The sequence below is a fragment of the Cupressus sempervirens genome, chromosome 4 (assembly GCF_028749045.1).
Source record: "Cupressus sempervirens isolate cs-2001-9-10 chromosome 4, ASM2874904v1, whole genome shotgun sequence".
Taxonomy (NCBI): Eukaryota; Viridiplantae; Streptophyta; class Pinopsida; order Cupressales; family Cupressaceae; genus Cupressus; species Cupressus sempervirens.
The window spans coordinates 163,058,402-163,072,967 of record NC_143121.1 but is presented as its reverse complement, the minus strand read 5'-3'; the positions used below and the strand labels follow the sequence as shown (position 1 = coordinate 163,072,967).

Sequence of the window (14,566 nt, the reverse complement as noted above, 5' to 3'; positions counted from 1 at the left end):
TAAATATGATGCTTCTACTAACTTGCAACATCCACTATTTACAATACATACTTGAAAATATTAATGCTTTTTATTTTGACATCCATATTAGAACTAAGTTATTTTGGTGAATTTAAATGTTTATTGTTGTATTTAGTACTCCCAACATTCATGTTACTTACCAAGATATGAAACTAACATATATTTGGTAAATTTAATTGCTTATGTTTGCATTAAGTCCATTATAAGGGAATAAATGTTAATGAGTGATTACCTCCACAAAAATGTGTTTCAAAGTTGGCAATCTTTTTGTATCTTTAGCCAATGAGAATATTGGTGGTCAATTTCAAAAGCTCATGCTTGTATTTAGTTCAATCTAATGATAACTTTAGCAACAACTTGTTTCTTAATGATATACTCTTTGTGAATTAAATGTTTGGTGTTTGAAACTAAAAATGATGCTTCTACCAACTTGCAACATCCACTATTTACAATACATACTTGAAAATATTAATGATTTTTTTGACATTGATATTATTCACATCTTTTTTTGAGAATTATTTTCAATATACTAATTATCATAAAGTGTCTAATGTTTTTTCATAGATAATGAGCTCCTCCTCTCAAAATTGTGAGACACTACTATCAACAATTGAAAATAAAAATAATAAATGATGTAAAAGAGATCGTGAGTACTATGCTCACCACAGAGAAGAAATCAGCATTCGTCGTCATATGTGATACAAACACAAAAAAGAAAACATGTGATATAGATCTAGGGATGAATAATTAGATACCAAATATTAATTTAGTCAATCTCGTACCCCAAAGTGATATAGACTTTGCAAAATCTTCAAAAAGCTTTTGCACTAGGATAGATGCATTGGCAAACATGCAAACATGTGAAGTATGCAATGAATGTTATGTTGGCATGCATGCATCTTCAGTAAATTGTGTTGTAATTTCCACTAGATGTTCTCATGAAAAGGGGAGACATCATTTTGCAATATCTAATAATATGAATCTAGGAAAACAAGCAAATGCATTAAAAATCTAACTCAAGTCAAAGAGATGCTTATAGCATGGGTAAATCCAATAGTGCAAGTAACCCATGCTCATGGTGGGTAGTAAAAATATTATGGTCATGTAATTAGCTTTCCACAAGACATTAGATCAATAGCGATGTACCTCCCATGTAGAATTTTAGATTTAGATGTGTTAGTTCGAAGACTACAAACCCACGAAACTTACTATGATTGCTATGTATGTAAGGGTCATGTTTGGGCTGCATTAAAATATAAGATTGACTATGATCCATACTATAAGGATGTTTTAATATCTGATGAATGTCTACAAGAACTCCCAGATGCAATTATAGACATTTCAAGCATGCTTCATACTATTGATGTGGACAATGAACATGAGCTCTCAACTGAATTTGGATTTCCATGTGGTGAGGATGAAAATGAACATGACATAACATACTTGTCATCATTCATGGCTAACTTACCAAATAAATGACATGAGGTAGATATCATCAAAGAAACAATGCAAATTCCAATTGCAAATGACACTCTTATTTCTTGGCCAGAGCTTGATCCTTCTTTTATAAATGAATACAATATTGAACGACTTTTGGATATGGCTTTTCCCACACTTTTCTTGAATGGTGTTGTATTACCAATGCAACCTCACTATCGATAAGTTAAGATGCATGAATCTGTGTTACACTTAATGAGATATCATGATAATATATTTGGCATCCACCCAAGGTTCCATTATTTTGTACTAAATCTAATGATGCAAAATAGAACTCAAGAAATCTCTTCTGTGTTTGTCAAGAAAAATCTAGAGGACTCCATACCAACCACCATTGAAAACCTTCATTTTCACATACAATAGATGCCCAACACTCAATTGGCTAAAGAATTGATGTACTTCAGATCTTCCTTGAGGGGAACATATGCATATTGGAGTAAACATCGTAGTGAACTTATGAATATGATCAACCAGTTAGGAACCCCTACTTTGTTCTTCACATTTAGTGTCACAAATACTAAATGGCTTGAAATTACAATAACTTTTTCCAATTGGCATTCCATTGATGTTTCAAACCAACAAAGAATGCACAAGAAACATTATTAATAACCCACATACAACTTATCTATTCTTGCATGAAAGGTTCACAATATTTCATGAAGAAGTAATAGAAAAACTCTTTCATGTGATAGATTATTAGTATAGATATGAATGGCAATATCGAGGATCGGGACATATACATGGATTCATTTGGATTCCTAGAGCACCTAACATCGAAAAACTCTTGCATGAAAGGTTCACAATATTTCATGAAGAAGTAATAGAAAAAATCTTTCATGTGATAGATTATTAGTATAGATATGAATGGAAACATCGAGGATCGAGACATATACATGGATTCATTTGGATTCCTAGAGCACCTAACATCGACAAACTTGATTGGCATAATCATGCAGAGTTAGAGCAAGTGAGAAAATTCTTTGACAAATGTGTGAGTGCATGGAATCCCCACACTCTGTCTTGTAGAAACAACACACAACATCAACCATTACAAGAAGATCATTGCTTGTTGGAAATAAATACCATCTTCTCTAGAGACATTTACATTGACTATGAGGAATTAATCAGCCATGTTCAACAACATACACAATGTACTAAAACAACGTGCCTATAGAAACAACCTGTAATAATTTAGAGTGTTGCTACAAAGCCCCTTGGTTAGAAAGTGCTAATTCATTGTTGGCTTGTGATGATTCTAGAAAAAAAAACATTTGCTCCAGCTCGTAATGATGATAGGTTGAATATACACAACCGAGATATGATTTCAATATGGAAGGCCAATATGGATTTCCAACTAGTTATATCAAAGTTTCTTGTTCTTAAATATATGGAAATATATGAAGCAGAGGCATAAAGGAAGCTAGAGAGTTGTATTAATATGCTATCACGCATATGCAAGCAACAAGTGGGTGAAGACCATGCACTATCAGCATATCATAAATTTATGTCCAAGATCATTGTAGATCATGATATTGGAGTGCAAGAGACATGCCATACACAACAAAAGCTAGCATTTATTGTTAGTAGTCGCTCTTTTATAACACTAAATGTTGGATGTAAAGTTTAATGTCAAATTAACAAAAATCTAGGTGATAATACATTACTAGTGAGTTATCTATACTCTTACATAGAAGAACCCACTGAGATGGAGCTAATATAATTGATTGAAATTGCTAAATCATTCTCATTTTCATCTACTCACAAAAGGTGCAAGTGGAAGGTTAGAAAGCAGAAAGCAATTGTCAACATTTTTCCTCATTTCTATAGTACCACTAATGAGGAATTTGAACACTTTGAGACTTTTTGTTGGAGTGAACTACTTTTGTACAAGCATTATCATAACATTGCTATAGATATAGGTCTCACTAAAGATGACATTGTTACAAATTGGAAACAACTGCAATCAAAAAGCTATTGTGTCTAACATGTAGACCACCTGATAATTACGGAGCCTAACCTTGAAGAGGATTTAAATGATACAAGTGAGGTGGATCCAAGAAATACAAGTGCCTTATATGAATGGGATTTTTTATCATAGATGGAAGTTGCTGGTGGTGAGAACTCGAATGCCCTTGAATAATCGATCGATGTGACTTTGATAATATCAATAATTGGGATGAATGTTCTTTATCTCCCCACTTACAGAACACTATAGAGCATTTTATAAGTACAAACAAGACAACCCAAATGGGTGACCACTCTGTATTACAAGAGCATGCTCCATTATATCCATTAACTCTCAAACTAGAACTAGCACTTGCAACTATAAAAGAACATTAGAATGATAATTCCTCAAAACAGCCCCTATGCATGATCATACAAGGAACGACAGGCACAAGCAAATCATACTTGATACATTGCATCTAACATGCACTTTGGGTTTTAGCATCTAAAGATGATAGTCCACTCCTTACTGTTTCCCCTATAGGAGTTGTAGCATTCAACATACATGCCTCAAGCATACATGCTACCCTTAGAATACCAGTAAGAGAAATGTACCCACTACTTGGACAATCACTGCTAGTCTTTTAGGAAGAAATGAGACATGTACAATACCTCCTTATTGACGAATTTAGCTTCATAGGGCCAAAATTTCTTTTGAAAATAGATAGTAAATTTCATAAGGCTTTCTTGCATTAAAAAAAAAATGCTTTGGTGGTACATTTATAATTCTTGTTGGTGACTTAGCACAACTACCTCCTATCATGGATAAAAAAATATATGCATTGCACTCACATGCCAAATACCTTTGGGATAAATTTACAAAGGTTATCACATTGACAACCATATTTTTCCAACAAGGTGACACTCAAACTCAAATCAATTGTCATTGTGTGTTGTACAATATGCAAAATGTAGATCCAACTAAACAAGATTGGGAATTACTTATGCAATGTACAAATAAAACAATATCTATTTCTGAATGATGAGCATTTGACCAGTCAATGCACCTTTACTCTACAAACAACTTAGTTGGGCTACACAATTTAAAAATGCTTAAATTACTCAATCTTCTAGTTGCACTTAGTATTTCAATAAAAAATACGCTTAAAACCAAACCTTGATAGCGATGTTGATCAACTTCCAAAAGAACTATTGCTATGTAAAGGCCAATGAATAATGTTAATGACAAACCTTTGGATTCAAATGGGGATTGTAAATGGATCACTTGGGGAGGTGGTAGATATTGTCTACACACCCGGTTGTAAGCCCCCTGACCTACATCTATATGTGTTTGTTCGATTCAATAATTAAAATGGCCCACCTTGGGACCCAGGTGATCCAAATAGTTTACCTATAACACCTATAACCTTAGGTAATTATAGATAGGTCCCACTATCTATGTCATTGGCACTCACCATACACAAATCCCAAGGATTGACACTTCAAAGAACAAAAATTGATATTGGTACAACTAGAATGATAAGGTCTAACTTTTATAGCTATATCAAGAGTTAAAACACTCAACAACCTATATATAGAGCCACCATTATTAGAAAAAGGAAAACTTTCGATTGCAACAACTCTCCATATAGAGTGGACAGGTAACAAATGTAGTACTTTCCTCTAATCTAATTGACTATGTGTGTGTGTACTTCATCAATCTTTACATTGGTTACATTTATGCATTTAAATATCATTGTTTGCTAATGTACTAAATTATTTTTTTATAGGTATGATGAAAAGATACCATATATTGTTACTTAAATCCTCTACTCATAACTAACTTTGTACTTTCTAGTATTGTAGTTTATTTATGTGATTTGCTACAAATTCCAATGAATGCACAATGTGCATGTTTCCAATTGCATCATGAAGACCAAGGAGGCATGTTGTCCGTGATGGATAGGAAAACAAGTCATCATTGAATATATCATTGATTGCATATGCTATTTTAGCGGATGCACCTCAAAGCCTATTATTGTCAAAAAGTGCAAGAACACTGTAATTCTTTAGGCTTCATGTGTATTACATTGTTGACATCTATTATGTTTCTTTGTGATGAAATTGAATAACAAATATGTGCTCTTTGTGGAGAAACTATTGTTATCATTCTTTTACTTGTATCTCCTAATCATAACACACTTTGTAATTACAAATATTGTAGTTTATTTATGTGATTTTAAAAATGTTATACTTTAGTATTTTATCTTCACATGTACATTTTTTGGTATGCACGTGTCTAATAATCTAATTGATAGGACAAAAATGAATATCAAACCAAAAAGAATGATCTTTATGCAATGTCTATACACATACTATTATTCATCATAATTTTTAGTTGTTAAAACATATATAAAAATAATTGTATTCTATTTTTTTTGGTTTGTATGATATTAATAATTAAAAATAAATAAATATACTTGTATTCTATTTTGTTATGATTTGTAGGTTATTAAACAAAAACTTGTGAACATGTAAAGTTTTAAAATAAAATAAAATAAGTACTTCATTTCTTGATTTTTTAAATATTTTGTATTCATTGTTTCTTATTAGAATATAATTGTATGGATGTAGCTATCTTCAATTTTTGTGTTCCTCTTCTACATTTGTTATATGAATTTAAAAATATGAATGTAACTATTTTTTTTTTCTTACATGCCTTTCATGTCATATTAAAGGCCTAAAATTATTTTTATATATACTTTCACCTTCTGTCACTATTGGCGTACCCCTTGCTCCTTCGGGTGTAAGTGCTAGTTTATTATTAGTCCCTAAAACATCATATAGATCATGTAAATAAGTCTTTTCCACTTGTGTTTATTAAATCTAGGAACACGGGTTTGAATGTAGTTTTCTCTATTTTATTAGTCCCTACCTTATATAAGGTAGGGAACTAATGTTCCCCTTAGCCCCCCTCAGCTCGATCAGAATTAACTTTTGCCAAACAAACATATGTCATATTGCAAAGTTGTAAGGTTTGATTTAAAAAATCAATTGTCACATACAAATTAAATTTTTTTGATTGGTCCATCAACATTTTCCTGGTGTTAGTTCTATTTTTTGTAGGTAGAAAATATACATATTAAAAGGCAGTTATTGGAAGTTTCTAGAGCCCTCTTTTCTCCAATGCCTCTCCACCACTAACCTAAGGTGATTTTATGATTTTCCTAACTATCATCTACCATCTCCTCCAACCTATATTTATAGCATTGTGGTGGTTTTTGATTCTCATAATGTGTTCTATGCAACTTTCACATCTTGCTGATTTTGTTATTTCTTTGTCAAACCTCTCCATAACACTATTTTCCTTTATGATAGATAACAATAAATAGTCATGCACTTCTTAACTTCTCTCGCCTTACATGTTTATACTATCAGGCCTATATTAGGGAGGGATAACACCTATGTCCAAAGCCATCCATACTACATAATCTGATAACTATTTTCCTAATTTCACATCATCTACATAAATGCATATAAACTCATAACATGATACTTAGAGAACATTGACCTCTTGAAGGGAAATTTTGCTTCAATTATAAATCACACTTGTATATGGATTTTGTTTGTGACAATGGAGCCTACCTATAATCAAACACATCAATACCAATAACTAAATTTTGAAATATGGTAGCTCTATCAATATTTGTAACTTGTTTATGATTGCATAATATAATAGAAATTTGACTTTCTTACAACAACTCATAGACTTATCAAAAAGCTTGTATTAGTAATTTAGAATGACAAAAATTTGTGTGTTCAAAATTCTTGGTGTACATTGCTTCTACATCAGCTCATGATACACAAATTTAGCAAACTGGTTTGATGTTAGACCTTCTTTCTACCTAGAAATAAGAAATACTCAAATCTTGTAACCAAAAGGCAAGGACTCTGGCTTGCAAATAGCTCTTGTTATTCTAATGATGATGTGGGCTTCATGATGTGCACTTGTATTGTGACTTTCTTTTCAAAATTTCATCTTATAAACAAAATATTACTATAAAATTTACTTTTAAATATTTATTGAATACCATATTAAAATTTATTAATCTACAAAATATTATATTATTATTGTAAACTAAATAAACAAATTTAATTGTTAATTTTACAAAACAACTATTAATTTAAGTTAAATCAATAAATATATTTTCAACTAAATATTAGTTTCAATGGGTAAATGCTAGAGATTTATTAGAGTTTTAATCCAAGATTATTGGTTAAGGTTAGTGCTTCATTTACAATTGAGATGATCAGGGAAAGAAATGGTTTCAGACAATCTAGATTATATATAAGCTTCTCCTTGGTAGAGTATAATGAAGGGAAACAAATATGAATAATGCCACCAACTAGCATGAACACTAAGACTAGTAACTAGCATGAACACTAAGACTAGTAACTAGCATGAACACTTAGATCAAATAAAACATAGTCACAAGAACACTTAGCCCAACAACCACAACCCAAGACAAGTACTTTCCCGATTCCTGAAGATTATCTTAGAAGTAGGCAATTGAGAAGGCCTAGATGAAACTACAATCCTAGAAACTACCTCCTTCTTAGTTACTAGATGAAGGGCCTCATCTTTACCTTGGCTTTCCTCTTATTATTTCCTTCTTTTTATTTCCTCCAACTCAACCTAAATCCCACTAATAGCCTTCACTTTATCTTAGGTTTTCCTATGTTGACTAGCCAAGTCCTTAATTTGATCATCGAGTTGAATGTAGGACTCTTTTATAAATGCACAAGAAATGAGAATCTTGTTCTTCTCTTCTTCTAAAGTTAGAAGGGCTCTGAGATCTTAAGTTTATTCCTCTACCATTTCCCATTTATGTAGCTTCTCCCCAAAACCTCTCCTCACCTCATATGAGACCTCATCTATATTCTATTTAATCCAATCCTATTCTTTACACTCAGCCTCTACTAAGGCTTCCAATTTACTTATCTTTCTTCTCACAATTTGAAGCTATTAGAGGAGCCACTTGGTAACTACTTTAAGTCTATAATGATAGATGCACAATTTAGCAAATTTGAGAGCATAGATTTAGATCAATACCACCATCTCCAAACTTAAGGATAAGGGTAGGGGGAAAAAATCAAGGAATATGAAGGTTCTTAGGGTAATTGTACTCGATTTTAGGGGAAGGATACAAAAATGTATTTGAAGGCTTGTTAGGGATGTAATTAGGGTTAAATTTTTAAGGTGTCAATTTTTATTTTTTAGACCAAGAAAAGCTAGAAGTTAAAGTATCCCTCCATATTATCATCTTGTTTCTCTTGTTGTGAGGCATTTCTAAACTTTTTCTTTATGTGTAGGGTTAACCCTTGTGCCAAAAATAGTTGAAATATTTTTGAGAGATAGCCATGGTTTTGTTGAGGAATGGACATGGTGAACACAAAATTTTCAAGCTCATATAATAAGGTAGATCAATACAAAGGGGTCAAAATATTGTGAAAACCATAAAGATATAAAAAATACACTCTAGTAAACAGGGGATCCACCCTTGACCTTACTTGTATCAACCAAATGCAATAGAGATGAGAAAATCTAGAGAGGATTATGGGATATTATATTCCTTTTAAAATGATTAAGGTTAGAGAAGATATTTGAACAGAAGCACTTGTTTGTTCCCTTCAAAGTAATTAAATTAACAAGGATCCCTACTGCCACCTTTCACTCCACCAAGAGCTTCTTAAGATTGAACCCTCTTTGGAGTTTCATGATTTTTTCACCATGGTCTAAGAAAAAATGGAATATCTTCATTAAAGGAATATTTTCTCTTCTAAGGGATTTTTATCCCTTCATACTCAACTTTGTAACTATGATGATGGTTTTTTTCCTAACTAGAAAAGAGATGCTAATGACATCTTTACATTTCTCCTAGGATTCAAAAAACTTGAAGGAAAAATCTAGGTTGTAGCCCTACATACCCTCCACATATTGTTCCATGTGCTCATCTTGAATAATCTACCAAACCATCTTCACTAATATATCTAGTTGTACAATAAGCAAATCTAATTTCAAAGCATAGATAACCAACAAAAAATAAATCAACATCTTAAATCTTATTGTTAATCAGTATGAATAAAAAATTACAACCAAATTACTAATACTAAATGATAAAAATAAATTTATTAATAAATAAGAAAAAAATTCACTAAGGTTTATTAATTAAATTAGTTAATGATAAGTAAGCCCTTGTCTGAAGAGACACAATTTAGTTGTGTGATTGATTTCCATTAAAATAAATAAATAAATATAATAATTTGACATATAATTTGTAAGTCAACATAAATATGATTTAAAATGATCTATTTGTCCTCTTCTTGATTATATTTCTAGTAATTATATATTCTTTGCATAAATCCATAATAACATGTGCCTATTCCCAGGTCCAAATGGGCCCTTAAGATAGTGTGCTCCATTTTTTTAGCATTTTAAACTTTTTTAGTTAGAAATTTTAAAAATTTAAATAAATATTTTAAACAAGAAAGAGTGACTTGAGTTTTCCATTGTTTTTCACAAAAGTAGGCTCATTTTAAAGGTATAATCAAATCGAATAATTAAAAATTAAAATTATTCCAAGGAAAATAATTTTAATTATTTACTAAAAATTAGTTTGAGCCATATATTTTGGTGAAAAATAAAATAAAATGGATATACATGATAAAGGGCAACAAATATAAGACATTAGAAGACTAATTTAGTCTACAATGAACCACCACTTATATCTAAAAGTTTGGCATTTTCCCATTATGTTACAATTCAATTTCTTATATGTCAACACTTTCTTTAAAAAAAGAGATTGAAGGAAAATAGTTAAAAATAAATAAATCTAATGACTCAAACAAATGCAATCCTAATAAAACAATCATAACCTCATATGTCTCTCCAACCCTTTATATTTTCTGTCTACTCTCTCCTCTCTATTTTAGCCCATAAACTCTCGCTTTATTTTTTTAACTAGTATACATACACATCTCATTCTTATTTCAACATTAGCACTTAAGACCACCTTGCACAATATTCTTTCTAAATGATCTTATCTAGCACACAAATGTTCTTAAAAATGACGAAAACATTTCTTAATTAACCTATTAAACTTCTCGAACTTACCCATTGCACATCGATATATAATCTCTAATATAAAAACAGAATTGTGAGCATCTATATATTTTTTGACTTACTTCCCCACTACTTGCTTTCACTTCTTCATACTTTGCTATATATTCTAACTTGTTTTCACCGCTTTTCGAAGCAGTGAGCTAAACCGTACTAGCTTAAACCAACTGCATCTACAATTACATACAAAGTGATATAAACCATGAGCACCCTGGAATCCATATTTGTGTTTCTCCTGACTCTTTTGCGCAATCCTAGACGGCCTGCCTGTGGTGAACCTGTTGTTTTCGTGGGAAGTAGATAATTTAGGGTATTCAATTTCTGTAACGGAAGCTTCATTTACTGAATGAATTATTCCTGATGAAGATGAGCTAGTGGCCCCGGATGTCTGGAATGCTATTCTCTTTTCACATTCCTCCAACTCCAATCCTGACTTTGATTTTGAAGCATGAATCTCGCTCCTATTAACAAAGGCGGGCCTAGAAGGATTTCGCAATTTCGCATTACTGCGAGAGAGCATCATAACAACATTAGACATAGCAGGACGAAGTTTTGCATCTGATTGTACACACAAAAGGCCAACATGAATGCATCTTAACGCCTGCTCCTCATTGATTTCTGATGCCATTGAATCTACCAAACCCAAACCACTTCCTCCCATGAATTGTTTCCATGCCTGCATCACATATTTATCCCGTATTTCAGCCAGTGATGAATCTATCTTTCTTCTGTATCTTTCCTGCTCTTTAATTTTTTAAATTTTTATCCAGGATTTCAGCCACTGATGAATCTACCTTAAGAAAATGAGAGGAGTCCAATACGGATCTATTCAATTAAGTAGATATTTCTTTGCAAAATTGTGTATACATGGTTTGTCAGACAATTGGATCATCACTCTGTTGTTTAATTTCTCTTTCAATTTAACAACTGATGATTCAACAAATAATCACTTGTCTAACAATACCTTCTGTTTTCCTGGTTATTTAGAACAAATCTACAATCTAATTTCACATTTAAATTATTTAAAGCAAGATTTTCTAAATAATTGCAAACAGAGAATAATTGATGCATAAATATAGTTATTATATAATTTAAATAAATCAAACTTCAAACCATTAGCAATCTATACTTAAAATCAGGTAATGTCCATAATCATCATAATGCTTACCATGTGCCTGCAACTCTTGTATGGATATGCGTCTCATCCTGAGAGAAAAATCTTGCTAAGCCAAAGTCACCTATTTTTGGATTGAGTTTGTGATCAAGCAGAATGTTGTTTGCCTTTATATCTCTATGAATGATTCGTACAGGTGAATCCTCGTGAAGGTAGAGAAGCCCACGAACAATTCCAACGATGATATTATAACGTTTTTGCCAGTCTAGCTCTCTGCATTTCTCTGGATCTGTTATTCCTATTCTTAACACATTAGTCACCTCTTCATCCATTCCAGAGCAAATTAAGATATTATGATAACTTACCAAAGAGAAAGTTGTCCAAACTTTTGTTGGGATAATACTTGTACGCAAGCAACCTTTCATTTTCCTCCATGCAACATCCTAACAACCTTGCAAGATTTCTGTGCTGAACATTCGCCACCAATTTAACTTCATTCATAAACTCTGTTTTGCCTTGTGTAGATTTGGCATAAAGTTTCTTTACTGCTATCAAATTTCCATCTCTAGTTAGTCCCTGAACATAAAAGACAGATTTAGTGCTCCCCACGTGTTGTTAAACTAACTCTACTTTAGACTAGAATGAAATATATAACTACCTTGTAGACAGCACCAAACCCTCCTTGTCCAAGCTTCTTGTGGTCATGGAAATTTTCTGTGGCTTCTATCAATGCTTGTAATCTAAAGACAAATTTATGCTCGTGCATAAGCAACTCAGATGCAGGGGATAATTTACACCTTTCCATAGCATTACAAAGCAATAAGAGTAAAGTGGGTAAGCTTAGTCTATTCATCACTCTAGACTACCACAGCAAGAGGAATATCGAAGTAGAAATGGATTTGAAAGAGAACACCTTGGTTGGTTGTAGGAGTAGTTATTGCCTTTCCAAACGGGGCAGATTTAACTCTCCATACAATCAGACAAATAAATAGCACCAGCATGCTGCCTCCCACAAAGCCTAAAACTATTGGTAATGTTTTTGAGGACTTCTCTGTACAATACAGTTCAAAAATTAGGATTGTGGCCAGTGGCACTATAATATTTTCAAAAAAGAGCATTAGAATAAGATAATTGAGATAGTTCCATTCACGTCAAAGAATGACATCTGCTCATAACTGTAGCATCTAGCTAATGGCTACAACCGAGAACATAAAATAAAATATAGAAGAGGTTGTATTTTTAATATCTTATTAAAAAAGAAGTTCATAAAATATTGTATATGACATGTTAATGACAAGTTAAGCTTCTGACTGTAGAATGGCTTTTGCATCTAAAAGATTGACCTAGCCATCTAATCAAGGACCAAACAGAAAATATTAAATAATAAACATTATGAAATGGACTGAACATGCTTTTTATAAGTTAGCTATTACTTTAATCTAAATTGTAGATTTATATAATAGTAAACTTTGACTGAAGAACTCTCTTTTTTTATTTAGATTCTAGAATGATGAAGTGTGATCTGTTTTTTAAATCATTTACTGTAACACTCTTGAAGATTTATATAATAGTAAACTTTGACTGAAAAACTCTCTTTTTTTATTTAGATTTTAGAATAATGAAGTGTGATCTGTTTTCTAAATCATTTACTGTAACACTCTTGATAATTTAAGATTAATCTACTTATATAAAAAGAAGAAACAAAAAAAATAACTCATGTAACATGTAATTTGACCTGAAATACAATACAATATCTTTATACAATTATCTACTCAAAAACTGCTTCTCATTCCACTAAAGATTCCCATGAACAAAACCCAGCACCCTAACAAGAAAAAGTTTGAATAGGTAGAGGAGGCGGTCATACTTTTTGATGTGGGAGGCAGGGGATTAATTTGCTCAGGGGAATGAGAAGGCGACTGAGCAGAGGAATAAAATGAGTACACTTCATATCTCGCCATGCAGCTGGCACACCTAACCTGAGCCCCTTGCTTTGTAGAATACTCCAACTGTGGCCTTGCTTTAGCAAAGCATTTTCTGCAATCTTGTATTGATATGTCCCTCCAACACTGAACCAAACCATAAAGCTTTCCTGAAGAAGAATAGTTCGCAGATCCAGCAGCGAAACCCTTGTTTGCAGGGACGTAAGGTTTGTTGAACAGATCCGACAGAAGGGTTTTGATTGTGGACTGGAAAGCGTTAATATCGCTGCCGATGATCTCCCCCTTCGACACAGTAACTCCATCAGTATCAAATATTGAAAAGAAATTAGTGCTGCCATAGCGCAAGAAGCAATCATTCAACCATATTTTCCCGCCTTTTTCGTTGGGGCAAAGCTCTTTAATAATGTTATTCGCTTCCCGCACACAGTTGGAGCATGTCTCTGCTGTTATATTTCTAGTACACTGTACCAAACCGTAGACCTTATTGGGAGATTGGCCATGGGAAGAAGTGTTAAACCCTGAACTTTGAGGGGCATTTTGAAACAGATCGTTGATAACTAGATTCAAGTTGGTGGAATAGATGCTGCCATCGGTGAAAGTCGGAGATTCATTACAGGTGTGATGTATGTAGGTACAAGTGACTTACAGAAAGTTGATTAGAAAAAGGAAAAATAGGAGGATTGGAAGAGAAGTTAATCTTTCGCAAGGAAAAAGGGGGAAAGATCTGTACTTCATATTGTTCTTGCTCTTTTATTTCTGAACCCATTTGATATTTGCTCAAACCCTCAGAAGTTACAGGTTTTGAATTGGGCGAGATTTTTTTTAATTTCAATTGAAGTCGGGAGTAAACGTCGAGGCTGAGGAAAA

General features: G+C 32.5%; 1 pseudogene across 1 annotated transcript in view; it reads right to left on the bottom strand.

The window, feature by feature from the left end:
- Positions 1-14,446, bottom strand: part of LOC149560486 (cysteine-rich receptor-like protein kinase 10) — a 278,263-nt pseudogene extending 263,817 nt beyond the window's left edge. Inside the window, exons 1-5 of the transcript XR_016363694.1 lie at positions 13,624-14,446; positions 12,672-12,807; positions 12,415-12,559; positions 12,122-12,332; positions 11,811-12,045 (exon numbers count right to left, since the gene is read on the bottom strand). The product of XR_016363694.1 is annotated as a cysteine-rich receptor-like protein kinase 10 (transcript). The remainder of the gene's footprint in view (positions 1-11,810; positions 12,046-12,121; positions 12,333-12,414; positions 12,560-12,671; positions 12,808-13,623) is intronic.
- Between the last annotated feature and the right edge of the window lie 120 nt (positions 14,447-14,566).